Below are 13,383 nucleotides of genomic sequence, written 5' to 3'. Positions count from 1 at the left end.
CAGGCACCCCTTGACTGGTTTTTTAAAAATGTTTTTCAGGGGGCGCCTGGGTGGCTCAGTTGGTTGAGCGGCTGCCACCGGGCTCCCTGCTCAGCGGGAGGCCTTCTTCTCCCTCTCCCACTCCCTCTGCTTGTGTTCCCTCTCTCGCTGTGTCTCTCTCTGTCAAATAAATAAAAATAAAATCTTTTAAAAAAGTAATAAATAGGGGCGCCTGGGTGGCTCAGTCGTTAAGCGTCTGCCTTCGGCTCGGGTCATGATCCCAGGGTCCTGGGATCGAGCCCCGCATCAGGCTCCCTGCTCTGCGGGGAGCCTGCTTCTCCCTCTCCCACTCCCCCTGCTTGTGTTCCTTCTCTGGCTGTCTCTCTCTCTGTCAAATAAATTAAAAAAAAAAAAAATTAAAAAAAAATAAAAAAGTAATAAATAAAAGCATCCTATTCTTTAAAAAAAAAAAAGTTTTTTAGGTGATCCGGTAAGGAGGAAACAATCAGACACATCCAGACTACAAAGCATTCTAGGAGACAAGCAGGGGGAGATGGGGATGAGGACGGGGACCTGGGGGGAGTGGATAGTCCCGTGACATGGGTAGTAAATTCCTCAGTGGCCCAACAGCAGAGCCTGGATCGGGTTTGTCTGCAAAGCCCTTGCTCCTATCTGCAACCAGATTCTGTGTTTGCTGGCTTAGGTGAGATTCTCCTCCTTTAGTCTGTGACCAATTTGGGGGGCGATGGGGGATAAGCAAGGCCTGACTTAGCCTCTTGACACCCCCAGTGCCTATGCCATTCGGAGCTGGCACACAGTAGGCATTTAATAAATGTGTGTTAGGTGAATGGATGGCCATGTGCTCCTGGGGCAGAGGTCAGCTCACACAGAAGGTACCCGCATAAGATTCCAGAGCTTGTCTGTGGAGCAACCGAGGGCGGAGAGCCAGAGCCTTGGGCCCAGAAACCTGGAGGAAGAGGGGGCCTGTTTGACCGTAAGCAGCACCTGCTACCTCCTCCCTACCATCTCGGCATCCGGGCCTGCAGCAGCATGAAAACCGTAGGCTCATTACCCAGTGACCCAAGAAGTGCAATTAAATTGAAAATTAGTTGGCATAATTAATTAGATGGGTAAAGAGCTCCCTGTCAACACCAATCAATCCATTCTGCATATAATCAGCTCAGCCAAGGCCCTTCTGTTGGCGGCCAAGGGCAGAGGGAGGGAGCGAAAATGGGACGGGATGTCCAGCCAGGCCTGCTAAACCCCACCCGCAGGTCCTTCTACAGTTGCTTTTCACCGGAGCAGCCTCTCATCCTATCAGGTGGCTCAAGGTTTTGATTTCTGCCATTATTGAGGAGGATCCCATACCGGACACCCAGCAAGACCACAGCTTACCTCCCAGGGGCCCTCAGCTGTGCGGTCCCTTTGTCTCCTCCAGCTTCCTACCTTTGAGTTCCCAGTTTGTTGCTCAAGATTTCTGGTGTGCATAAAAACCATAAGCATGCCTAAAAACCATGGGAGTTCCCAGGTTTTGGCTAGTAAATTTGCAGATGCTTTTTTCAAATTAAGGTAGAACTAAATGAGTAGAATTTACCCTTGTTAGTGTTCAGCTCTATGAGTTTGGAGAAATGCATATAGTCATGTAACCATACCACAGCTAAGACCTGGTGTGCATAAAAACCAGAAACATGCCTAAAAACCATGGGTTGTTCCCACTTTTGAGTGTTTATGAACAAAGCCACTATAAATATTCACATATAAGCTTTTGTATGAACATAAGTTTTCATTTCACTTGGATAAACACCTAGGAGGGAATTTGCTGGGTCTTAAGGCAGGTATGTCGATAACTTTATAAGAAACTGCCAAACCATCTCCTAAAGTCCTGTGCCATTTTGCATTCCACCAGCGATGCATGAGACTTCCAGGAGCTCTGCATCTTTGCCAGGGCACAGACTTCAAAAACCAGTGATATCCTTTGCGGCTGGCAGCAGGACCGGCTGCAAAATTTTCCGGGCCCTGTGCAAAATGAAAACACGGGCCCCATGATCAAAACAAAAGGAAAAAATTGCCATTAATGGTATTATTAAAATAAAAAACTTTTTCCTTTCTACTGTAGTCTTTCTCTCAACTTCTCATGGTGGTTGTTCTTTTTTTCCACTTGCTATTCCATGTTTTGAGGAAAGAAACATTAAAATTCAAGGCTATTAGCATGAATCTTGCCATTCATCTTTATATTGTGTAACGTTATTTCAAATGCAAATGGGAGCGCATTGAACCTGTCTGTAGGATCACTGAAATTACGCAATTCCTATTTCGTTCATACATGCATATGTATTTTGTTTTTCCCAGAAAGCAGAAACGCTGCACAAAATGAGCTCACCTGTTTTTATTTCACTTCTTACTATGTGCGTGTTCTACCAACACTCTCTACCTCTGGCTTACCGGTGACAAAGGAAGGACAGAAAACAGAAGGAAGCATCTTCTTTCTGTTCCCTTCAGTGAGCGTAGGTAGAACTCCTTGGTTGTTTCTTAGAACTCTGGTGCCCTTTCCTGCATTCGAAGCAAATTCCGGTTCCACAGAAAGCGTGACCCCTCGGGTCTGCTCTCGCCCCCACTTGGCCACAGATGTCAGGGACTGACCTCGTCTTCACGGGGAGTCTCGCCGACCTCCCACGCACGATGGGCCCACCGGAGCTCAGAGCTCACGGACACCAGGCAATCCTGTGCCGCAGGTCAGCCAGGAGCTGCAGACGGGCTCCGTGCACGCGTCTCCTGCGCTCACACCGCCACTGGACTTCACTTACAAAGCCCCAGTTCAAGGATCGCATCATCCCGAATTTCAAGACGGTGACAAGCAGAGCCTTCAACCAAGCGCAGGGCCCTTGTGAGCCCGGGGCAGCCTGGAGAAAGTTCTTTCATGTGCGTGTCATTTGTGACACCAAATTAAAATACTTTTATAATTTTTTTTTTTTTTTTTTTTTATTTGACAGAGAGAGACACAGCGAGAGAGGCAACACAAGCAGGGGGAGTGGGAGAGGGAGAAGCAGGCTTCCCGCCGAGCAGAGAGCCCGATGCGGGGCTCGATCCCAGGACTCTGGGATCATGACCTGAGCCGAAGGCGGACGCCCAACGACTGAGCCACCCAGGCGCCCCAATACTTTTATAATATTAACACAAAATTCCATCCCTGAGATCCTAGCTAATGACATTCTTTAGGGTATTGTTCTTCAGGCGATTGACATATGCTTTGTCTCTCTGATGGCATTGTTCCTTTTTCTAGAATGACGAACGCAACTTCTGTTCTTTCATTACAGCACAGTCCCTGGCCCGGCCAGGGCACCCATGGGTGCTCAGGAAATTCTAGCTGGTTTTCAGAGAAACCCGCTGCACTGGAATGAGCTCCCCCCATCCCGCAGCTCTGTGTGGGAGCAGGAGGGGAGCAAGAACACTGAGGTCCCCCCCCGAAGATCCCCACCCCACACACAGCTGGGAGGGGCTGGGGCAGGAAGGTTGAAGCTATCGGCTGGTAAAGGAAGGATTGTGTAAGTAGGTCAACCCAGCAACATCGCAACAACTTAGAAATGATTCTCAGGAATTTCATAGAGCTCCAGGTAGAGGTCAGCAAATGGTCAGAACCTGCCCCAGGTGCCATGGGAGGGACCCTCTCTCGGAGCTGGTCCGGGAAACTCTTCCTCTGCAGGACTCCACCCTGTCTCCTTGCTTTGGAAAATAATTCTGTTGGCTCTGCCCTTTGTTTCGGGAATGTTACATGTTCCTTATAAAAATTTGTAAAAAACACAGATAAGGGGGCGCCTGGGTGGCTCAGTTGGTTAAGCAACTACCTTCGGCTCAGGTCATGATCCTGGAGTCCCGGGATCGAGTCCCGCGTCAGGCTCCCTGCTCGGCAGGGAGTCTGCTTCTCCCTCTGACCCTCCTCCCTCTCATGCTGTCTCTCATTCTCTCTCTCTCAAATAAATAAATAAAATCTTTAAAAAAAAAAAAACACAGATAAGCCAAAATAAATAAAATGCATCAAAATGAAAACAACAACAACAACAACGCCCTATCTTCCACGGCCACACCCCCCGGCATCATAATTTTTAACATTTGTTGTGCGATGTGGCAAAAGCGTCAACGAGATCTCTTCGGACCCACTGCAACCTCCCTCTAGAATGTGCTTCTCCCTTCCCCACCCCCCAGGCCTCCCCAGAGCCAAAGCTCTGCGTGGGACCCAAGCTCTGCCAGGCAGGAGTGTCCTCACAGGCCTCGGAAGGCGCCACTGAGCAATCGCAACAGGGACCAGCTCATCTGCAGCCGCGGCTCAGGCCGGAATGAGTGAGGCTCCGGGTCCGGGTGTCAGGGGTGGAGAGCGGTGGGAGCAGGGTTTCCACTGGAACCGTCCCTGGTGGGGCTGGGCCTCTTCCTGGGCTTGTCCTTGCCTCTCTGGCATCCGAGCATGCTTCCCTGGCCCTGCTGGAAATTCTGTAATGAACTCATACTCTGCAACAAATCCCCTTCTGCTCAACCAGCTAGACTGAGTTCTGTTGTCAGCAATGAAGAACTGGCTCCTGGGGCCTCAGTTTCTCTCTTCCCAACTTCCTTCACAGCCCTTACCGGAAATTGCAATTGCCTTGTTTGGGTATTCGTTTACCTACTTAATAGCTCACTCTGTCTTTTTTAAGATTGTATGTATGTATGTATGTATGTATGTATTTGGCGGGGGAGGAGCAGAGGGAGAGGGACCAGCAGACTCCCTACGGAATGTGGAGCCTGTGGACACGGGGCTGGATGCAGGCTCAATTCTGGACTCCAGCTCACGACACTGAGATGAGGATCCTGAGCTGAAATCAAAAGTTGGACACTTAACTGACTGAGCCACCCCAGGGGCCCCTACTTAATATCTCTTAATGAGGGAGGAAGCAATTCTGTCTCATTCCCCACTTTGATCCCAGGGGCTGTCCCATGGCAGCCCTTGGTAAGTATTTGCCGAGTGAAATATTTGGTCCTTTCCAGCAGCCCTTACCTTGCCCCAAGGGAGAGTGAACATACTAAGACCAGCCACTTCCGTGGATCAAGTCGGGGGGCTATTCTTCCTACATGTATGCCCTCCCTGCCAACACTTGCTGACTGCCTCTTTCACAGAGAAAAGCAACGTTCTAGAAGATACCGGCTTGCACCCCCCTGGCTCTCGTGACTTAAGGTGAATGTGACAAATGAATGAGCTCACTGTGGCCAATTCCTTGCTTCCCTTCAATGAGCAAAGCTCTGCTCTGTGATGAGTGTGTGCATGTGTGTGTGTGTTAAGTGGGGACAGGTTTTCTGAGTAGAAAGGCCGACAGACTCAGAAGAGCAGACGTAGATCATTCATTCCTTCCTCAAACAGCGACTGCGTGTCTGCTATGTCTGTCTGTCTGTATGAAGAGCAGGAGGAGGCCTGGACCTCCCAGTAGGTGCCACTTTGTAATCAGGCTTTCTCCCTTTGGTATCAGACTGTCACCTAAATTAGTTGAAGCCTCTAAGCCTTAAATTATGAGCCGGATGATGCAACTTTGCCATAATGCAGTTGTGCAAATTCAGACACAAAAGCTGTGTTTGAAATACAGGTGTGGGAGTAGATTTTAGTGATATGATTTGAAAGCATTAATATTTAAGCAGCCCAGGCCCTGGGTGCCCTGCTACTGCAGGTAGGAACCATGACGCCCATTCGCCCTGTGGAGAAGGGGGCCTCATGCCTCTGTGTCTCAACACAGACTGGAGTTCTAGGATGTTCACTGTGACCCCTGTCACTGCCATTGCAACTGTCGGATCCATAGGCAAAACCACTGTTGTGCTCTAGGTCTGACCCCGGAAGGGGCAGGCCCACCTGCTGGGTCCACACCCTTCTCCCCCTGTCTCACCTGCCAGAGGGGGATGGAGTGGGAGGGCCCTGAGAAATGGGTGCTGTCACCCTTTCCTCTCCTCTGGCTAGGGGACCTCACCGTCCTCCCCCCCCCGCCCCATATGGATCTTGGAGTCCATTCCTGGCCAGGTCACGGAAAGGCCCACTTGGTTATTAAATCTGATCCTGCCCATGTTTGGAACTAACAAATAGGTCTCTGATCAGACTGAAAGCTGGGCATATAGAAAGGAACCAACCACAGTCCCTGCCCTCCAGGAAAGACAAGCAATTACAGTAGAATGTGAGAAGCTTCCCCTCCTTAGCAAACACTGGAGGGCCCCCGCGGGTTCTGCTTGGCCTACAGCAGACCCCTGTCGTGGTGGTGCCCACACCCCACCGGAAGGACGGCAAACGAGAAGTCACGACATCAAACCAGGATGAACATTATGGTCAAGGGAGCCAAGAGAAGGCGGAACAGAGAGGCCTGACCCAGCCCAGGGGTCAGGAGGCCTCTCTCAGGTCACAGCCATACGTAGGTGGTGACTAGCAGGATGGGAGGAATCAGCTGGGGGAGGGGGAAGGGGGGAGGGAATGGGCACCCAGGTCACACAGAGGTCGTGAGGAGGGTGATGAGGGGAGGGGACAGAGGAACTCCAAAGCTCAGGCCTCTAGGGGCATAGGAGGAAAATCCTCCTCCTCCAGCCCCACATTCCGGCCTCTCTCAGTCTCCCCTCGAGCTGCCCAGCTGGCTGTGCCCTCGCTCCTGGCCTGTCACAGTCAGAATAATGAGATGAGACGCGAGGACCTGCAGCCAGTTACTGAGTCCTGGCTGGGAAGGGGCCGGGCCTGGAAGCCTCAGCGGCTTCCCCGAGAGCCACAGGCATGCTTACCATAAACGGCGCCATTCTCCCCAGCGTCCTTCCTTCCCTGATAGCCTTTCCCCTCACTCAGCCCTCTATATGGTTAATATATATATATATATATATATATTTTAAAGCAGAGAGAGCTAGAAAGGAGATGAGGATCACAGTGAGCACGGGCCCTGGAAGCTGCTCACCCTGGCTCCCCGCACCTGGCGCAATGACAGGAGAGTGTTGGAGGAAAGATAGGCTGTGGGCTGTGGTCAGGTCAGATGCGGTCGCCACGTGCCTGTGACCCTGCCAAGCAGATGGAGTCAGCGGCCCGTGGGTGGGATGGAAGTGCAGGGAGAGGTCAGGGTGAGAAGTCCCAGCTCCTAACCACTGTGAGCGCCAGGGCACGGACCAATCCTGGAGCTTCTGGTCTTTACCCTCAGGTAAGTGGAAAATTCCAGATGGGCTCCCCTGGGAGCGACCCAGCCAATCCTCCAGCATCCAGGACGGAACAAAGTGTTTGGCTGTCCACAGGCTCCTCAGACGTCACCTGCCAAGCACATGCACGAGAATGTTCACTACAGCATTTGTTACTGATGGGGAAGGACGAGCTGTTCCAGAATCAGAAGGCTAGAGCAGCTGGGGCTGCCACAACAAAGTACCAGCGACGGGGAGGGGGGTGGTGGAGGAGGGGCTGAAACAACAGAAATTTAGCCTGTCACAGTTCTGGAGGCTGGAAGCCTGAGGCCAAGGTGTGGGCAGGGCGTCTCTCCGAGGCCTCTCTCCCTGGCTTGGCGATGGTCATCTTCTCCCTCTGCCCTCCCTATGTGTGTCTACGGCCTGGTCTCCTTTTCTCAGAGACATTCTGCTGTGGTTACAAAGAGCAGGAAGATCTGTCTGTATCGGCAGGAAAAGAGTCCCAAGGTTGCTCTTAGTCACAGGACAATAGGATACTGATATCCGTGGTCTCCCTCTGGAAAGGGAACAGATCAGGGGCCCGGGTGGGATGAGGGGGATTTTATTTACTTGTGTACAGACTGGATTACTGCTCTCACCTCTTCACTCCCTGCTTTGCCATGGCTTTGCGCCTCTCCCACTGTGGGCCGAGTCTATTTCCCTGCCCCATGGATGTTGAACTTGGCCAGGTGGCTCGGTTGGCCCAAAGGAATTTTGATGGATGTACCAAGAGCAGAGGCCTTGAATGTGCTTGCTTGGCACAGCTTCACCTCCTGGGCTGCCGTGACCCTCAGTGAGAAGAATATACCCCAGGAAATGGCTGGTCCCAGGAGAACGCGGAGACAACCATGAGCAGAGGTGAATTCAACCTCAGCCTGGAGCTAGCAACCCACATACCCATGAGCAAGGAAAATACATGCTTACCTTGAAAACATTATGCTGAGTGAAGTAAGCCAGGCCCAAAGGGACAAATATTGTATGATTCTATGTACATGAACGTCTTGAATAGGCAAATCCATAGACAGTAGATTAGAGGCTACCGGGAGCGGGGAGGGGGGAATAGAGAGCCACAGCTTAATGGGTACAGTCTCTGCTTGGGGTGAGGCAAAGGTTTTGGAAATTGATAGTTAAGACGATTGCCTGACATCGTAAATGTACCTAGTGCCACTGAATTGCACACTGTGAATGGTAAATATGGTAAATTTTGTGTAATATCTTTTACCCCAATTTAAAAAAATAACGTAAAAGAGCAAAATCATTGGATTTAACACACTGGGTCATGACTTGTATGGTGTGTGAATGACATTTCAATAAAGTTATTTTTAAAAAAGAAAAATACATGCTTGTTGTTTAAACCATTGAGTTTTAAATGATCTGTGAAAGTAGCACGAATCTGGCAATTTTTGACTGAGAGAGTATGTGTGTAGGTATGTTTTCTATACTGAGCACATGTTATTAGTGTGATACGAAAGATGCAAAATCAGCATGTATTGGATTCCCCCTAAACAGGCCCCTCTTTTGGGTTTTCCTGCCTGGTGGCGGTACCAGGACATTTCTGGACATTGTTCATCCTAATTTGGAGTGACTCTTGGTTTCTCTCTCTACCCTTGGCAGTTAACCAGATCCAAGTCCTGGCCGCTCCTGGAAAAAGTATCTCCATTGGCTCCCTAATCTCAGCCTCCATAGCCATCTCCCGAGACCTGCTCTCATCGCCCTGGGCCTGGATTGTCTGCTTTCCCGGGTGGCCTCCCTGCCTGGGTCCATCCAGGCTGTGGGAGAGCAGTAATTCGCAACAGGTTTCCACTAAGTTACCCTGTTCAGCTGGCCCCGAGGCCGTCTCTCAAAACACACACACACTCAAGCACACCAATGGTCCACTCTGTAAAATGGGTTTACAACAGCCTCTACTGCCTGTCAGTACCCCCAGGGGTATGTGACGAGGTCCTAAAATTGATCAGCTGGAAGGGGGGCAGGTCACTGTTCCTTCCCCATCTCCCGTTTCCCATGTCTTCTTCCTCCACTTTTAGGATCCTACTATTAGGTGGGTGTGGAAACCTCTAGCATCACCAGAAGGGGAATGTTCCATTCAACATGACTTAGAAGTTGAGAAAGCGGAAGATTCTAATGACTATGGTGGCTTCCAATTCAAAATGGAAAGAGGATCAACCACGGTGCTAGATGGATGAAAATTAACTTTGAAGTGCTTTTTAGGCTATAACTTGAAACATGCTGAAGGAATTGAGTTCTGGTGCTGAAGTAAAACTCTCTTTGCCCTTTTTTCTTCTTTATATGAACAGTTTCTCAACTTTTATATCTCTAAATATGAAAAATAGGAATAAAATTAATGTTGAACCCCATCTTACTCTAGCAAAAAATAATAGTCCTACACTCTATGAACCACATAGGATTAGAACATTGCATCCAGGGGCGCCTGGGGGGCTCAGTTGGTTAAGCGTCTGCCTTTGGCTCAGGTCATGATCCAAGGGTTTTGGGATTGAGTCCCTATGGGCTCCCTGCTCAGCCGGGAGTCTGCTTCTCCCTCTGCCCCTCCCCCTGCTTGTGTGTGCTCAAGTCCTCTCTCTCAAAAAATTTAAAAATAAATAAATAAATAAATAAATAAATAAATATCCTCTCTCTCTCTCCCTCTGCCTCTCCCCTGAATGTGGATGCTCTCTCTCTGAAGAAAAAAAAAAAAGAACATTGCATCCATGTCTTCGATATTTGTTTTGGATAAAGTTTACATTTTTTAATTTAATAATTGTGCTTCAAATGTATATATTTATGAGTTTTGATTCATTGAATACTAATAAAAATAACAACATGTCAATTTAGAAGGAAGGTTTGGCCCTTAGAGCCTTATGGTCATGGGAAACAAGAAGATCGCAATTTAATTGTACATATTTTTGTTGCTGAGAGCCATGTTAGGGTGATCAATAATCATCATTCAAACATAGAATATGTATTATATGAGGACAAAACTCTGCGAAGGAGGGAGTAGAATGGAAATTGGAGTTCAGAAGGGAAAATAAATGTAAACTTACCCAACGTTAAAAGGGAGCTTGTTCATATGTATTTAAAACAGATAATGTGGTTTTTGGCAGGGGCGGGGGTTGGGTGGCTTAGTCCGTTGAGCATCTGACTCTTGATTTCAGCTAGGGTCGTGATCCCCGGGGCCTGAGATCGAGTCCTACCTGGGGCTCTAAGCTCAGCAATCCTGCTTGTACCCCTCTCTCTGCTACCCACCCCTCCACCGTCTTTCTCAAATAAATAAAAAAAATCTTTAAAAAAAATAGATAAAGGTTTGTATGGAATCCATAGAATGGTTTTATTTCATTGGATGCATGTTTTAAAAAATCAGTTTTATTTTAGAAAATCTGCCTATCCTGGAAATTACATCTTTTGTAACTGAACTTAAAATGAGGAAGTTTAGTTATCAACGTTATTCAAGGAAGTGCCTAGATGTTTCAGAATTATTTTGGCCAGTTGTTGCTGGGGGTACGGGGAGGGCCGGAGAGAGGCCCAGCCTCGTCTGACTGGCAAGGGGTCCTGCCTCCCCCCCCCCTCCCTGCCAAACAGCGGCTCCAACTTGAGCAGGTCGCCTCCTCGCCTTCAATTTGAGTTTGCACACTTGTAGGTGAAGAACAGGGGTGGTACTGACCCCTTCAGGTTGTTCTGGGGGTCAAGGAGCAGGCACAGAGGACGTGTTCAGCTGGGAGGGAGCAGCACCTGCATCCACCCAAGGGAGGGGTGCGGGGAGTGGGGAAAGAAGCGGATGAGGAAGGAAATGGGGATCAGATTTTTGCAGAAGGGATGACGTTCAGCTGGCTGGAGAAAGGCAAGGAAGAGATCCCTGTCACAGACAAGGTGCTTGACGGTGGAAAAGGCATGCCAGGCCTAGAGAACAGCCCGTCCAAAGGCCACGAGGTGGAAAGGGCTTGTCAGGGGATCCCTGCGCTGACACCACCTGAGGCCCTTCGGAGCCTCGGCCATCATCACTCACCACTAGCCGGGCCTGGGGGTCTGCGTCTGCGACCCTGGTGGGCAGGTGACACTGACCACCCCTTACTCCAGACAGTCCGGACACAGCCAGTCAACGGTTCCCTGCGCAGCATCCAAGAGGGGCACCTGCCCAGGCTCTGCAGGAGCGTGGGCCTCATGGAGGCAGGGAGGAAGCAGGTGTGCGTCTCGGCACACGGACTCGCTGGGGAAAGTCTGAGAACTGGTGACACACGTATTTAAAAGATAGAGATGCGGGCGCCTGGGTGGCTCAGTCGGTTAAAGCGACTGCCTTCGGCTCAGGTCATGATCCCAGGATCATGGGATCGGGTCCCACATCGGGCTCCCCGCTCTGCGGGGAGCCTGCTTCTCAACCTCTCCCACTCCCCCTGCTTGTGTTCCCTCTCTCGCTGTGTCTCTGTCAAATAAATAAATAAAATCTTAAAAAAAAAAAAAAGATGGAGATCAGTGGAATATTTGTCCGCTCTACACCCCCCCCGCCCCCCACTCTGGTGGTCTACTTTCCATAAATAGGTTTGCTAGGTTTGCGTGATGACGCGGTCCCCCCCCCGCTTCCCCGCACGCGGTCGTGGAGCAGCGTCGCGAGCCTGACCAAGTGGCCGCGCCCCCCACTCCCCGCGTCCGCTCCCCTTCCCCCTGCCCCTGTTCCCGGGCTGCGGGCAGGGAGACTCTGGAACCAAACGGACGGGCCCGCCTTCCAGCGCCAGGGCGAACCCAGCCGGGCTGGGTGATGGCGGGGACCTCTGGGCAAAGCACCCCCTCGCGGCCGTCCGGGTAGGCCCGGACTGGGGGCCCCCCCGCGCAGGGATGCCCCTCACCTTCTCTTCTTCCTCCTTCACCTTCCCTTCCTCCCTCTCCTTCATCTTCACCTTCCCCTCCTCACTCTCCTCCGCCTTCCTTTCCTCTGGTCCCTTCTCCTCCCCCTTTTCTCCCCTTTGCCTCCTTCTTTCTCCTCCTCCTCCTTCCTTGTTTCTGCAGTTTCGCGTCTTTTAGGTTAATTGATTCAAAATTTTGAATAGGTAATAGATTAACATTGTTCAAATATTTTATTTTCAACTATTCAAAGGTATACTGTGAAAAGTCTTCACCCCAGAAGAACATCAGACAAATCCTCAACCTGAGGATCAGTCTATAAAATGACCAGTCCTTCTCAAAACTGTCAAGGTCATCAAAAACAAAGCAAGCCTGAGAAACTGTCCCAGCCAGGAGGAGCCTAAGAAGGCACAGCCATTAAATGTGATGTGGGATCCTGCATGGGATCCTGGAACAGAAAAGGGACCTTTATGGAAAACTAAGGAAATTTGAATCAGGATGGACTCCACTCAATAACATATCAACACTGGTTCATTAACTGTAGCCAACATACCACACTAATGTCTCATGTTAGTAATAGGGGAAACTGGGGGTGGTCTTTATAGGAACTCTACTATCTGCAACTTCTCTGTAAATCTAACACTGTCAACATAATAGTTTACTTTTTTAAGCACTATTGTAAGCACTATTCATCCCATCCTTGCCTTCAACCATATAATTTCCAGCCTCCCCCAACACATATTAATCATTGATCTTGGTTTTCTGTGTATCCTTTCAGAGATTTGGTGTGCAAACACTAGCAAATATGAATATTCTCACCCCCCTTCGTAAGAAATGGCAGCACACCCCACACCCAGTTCTGCCTTTGGCTTTCTTCCTTCATTTCATATCGGGCATGGAGTGTCCCCGTTCTTGTTTTCAGTCTGGATGGACCCTTATTCTCATGGCCAGTTCCCTGTTCATGGACTTGGGTTCTTTCCAAGTTTTTGCATTTCTAACAGGACTAGAGGGCGTAATCGTGGAGGGATGAGTTTATCTGTTGGCCTGAGGGACCCAGGAGCGAGTCATTTGTAACTGTGGTAGACCGGGACCTTATAAGGGTTCCTACGAGTGTGTGTGTTGGGGTTTTCCCCCTCCATCCCCTCTGCCCTGTTCTCCGCCCTCCTGCACCTGCGAGCGGTCCTGGGGTCCCAGCGACCGCACCTGGAGCCCTGCCCCTGTGGGGTACTCCCCCCCCCCCGCTTCCCCGGGGACCCTGGGTGGGAGAGCTGCCCCGAGGACTGAGTGATCATGGGGCTTCCACTAGGGACGGGGAGGGTGGGGAAAACTCCCCCAGGATTGCCTGCTCCACCCACGACTTCTAAGGAGACTTGAAGGTGCCCTTAGGAG

Source organism: Leptonychotes weddellii, chromosome 4 (assembly GCF_054177405.1).
Source record: "Leptonychotes weddellii isolate Sample4059 chromosome 4, ASM5417740v2, whole genome shotgun sequence".
In the NCBI taxonomy this organism is placed as follows: Eukaryota; Metazoa; Chordata; class Mammalia; order Carnivora; family Phocidae; genus Leptonychotes; species Leptonychotes weddellii.
This window is presented reverse-complemented; position numbering follows the sequence as displayed.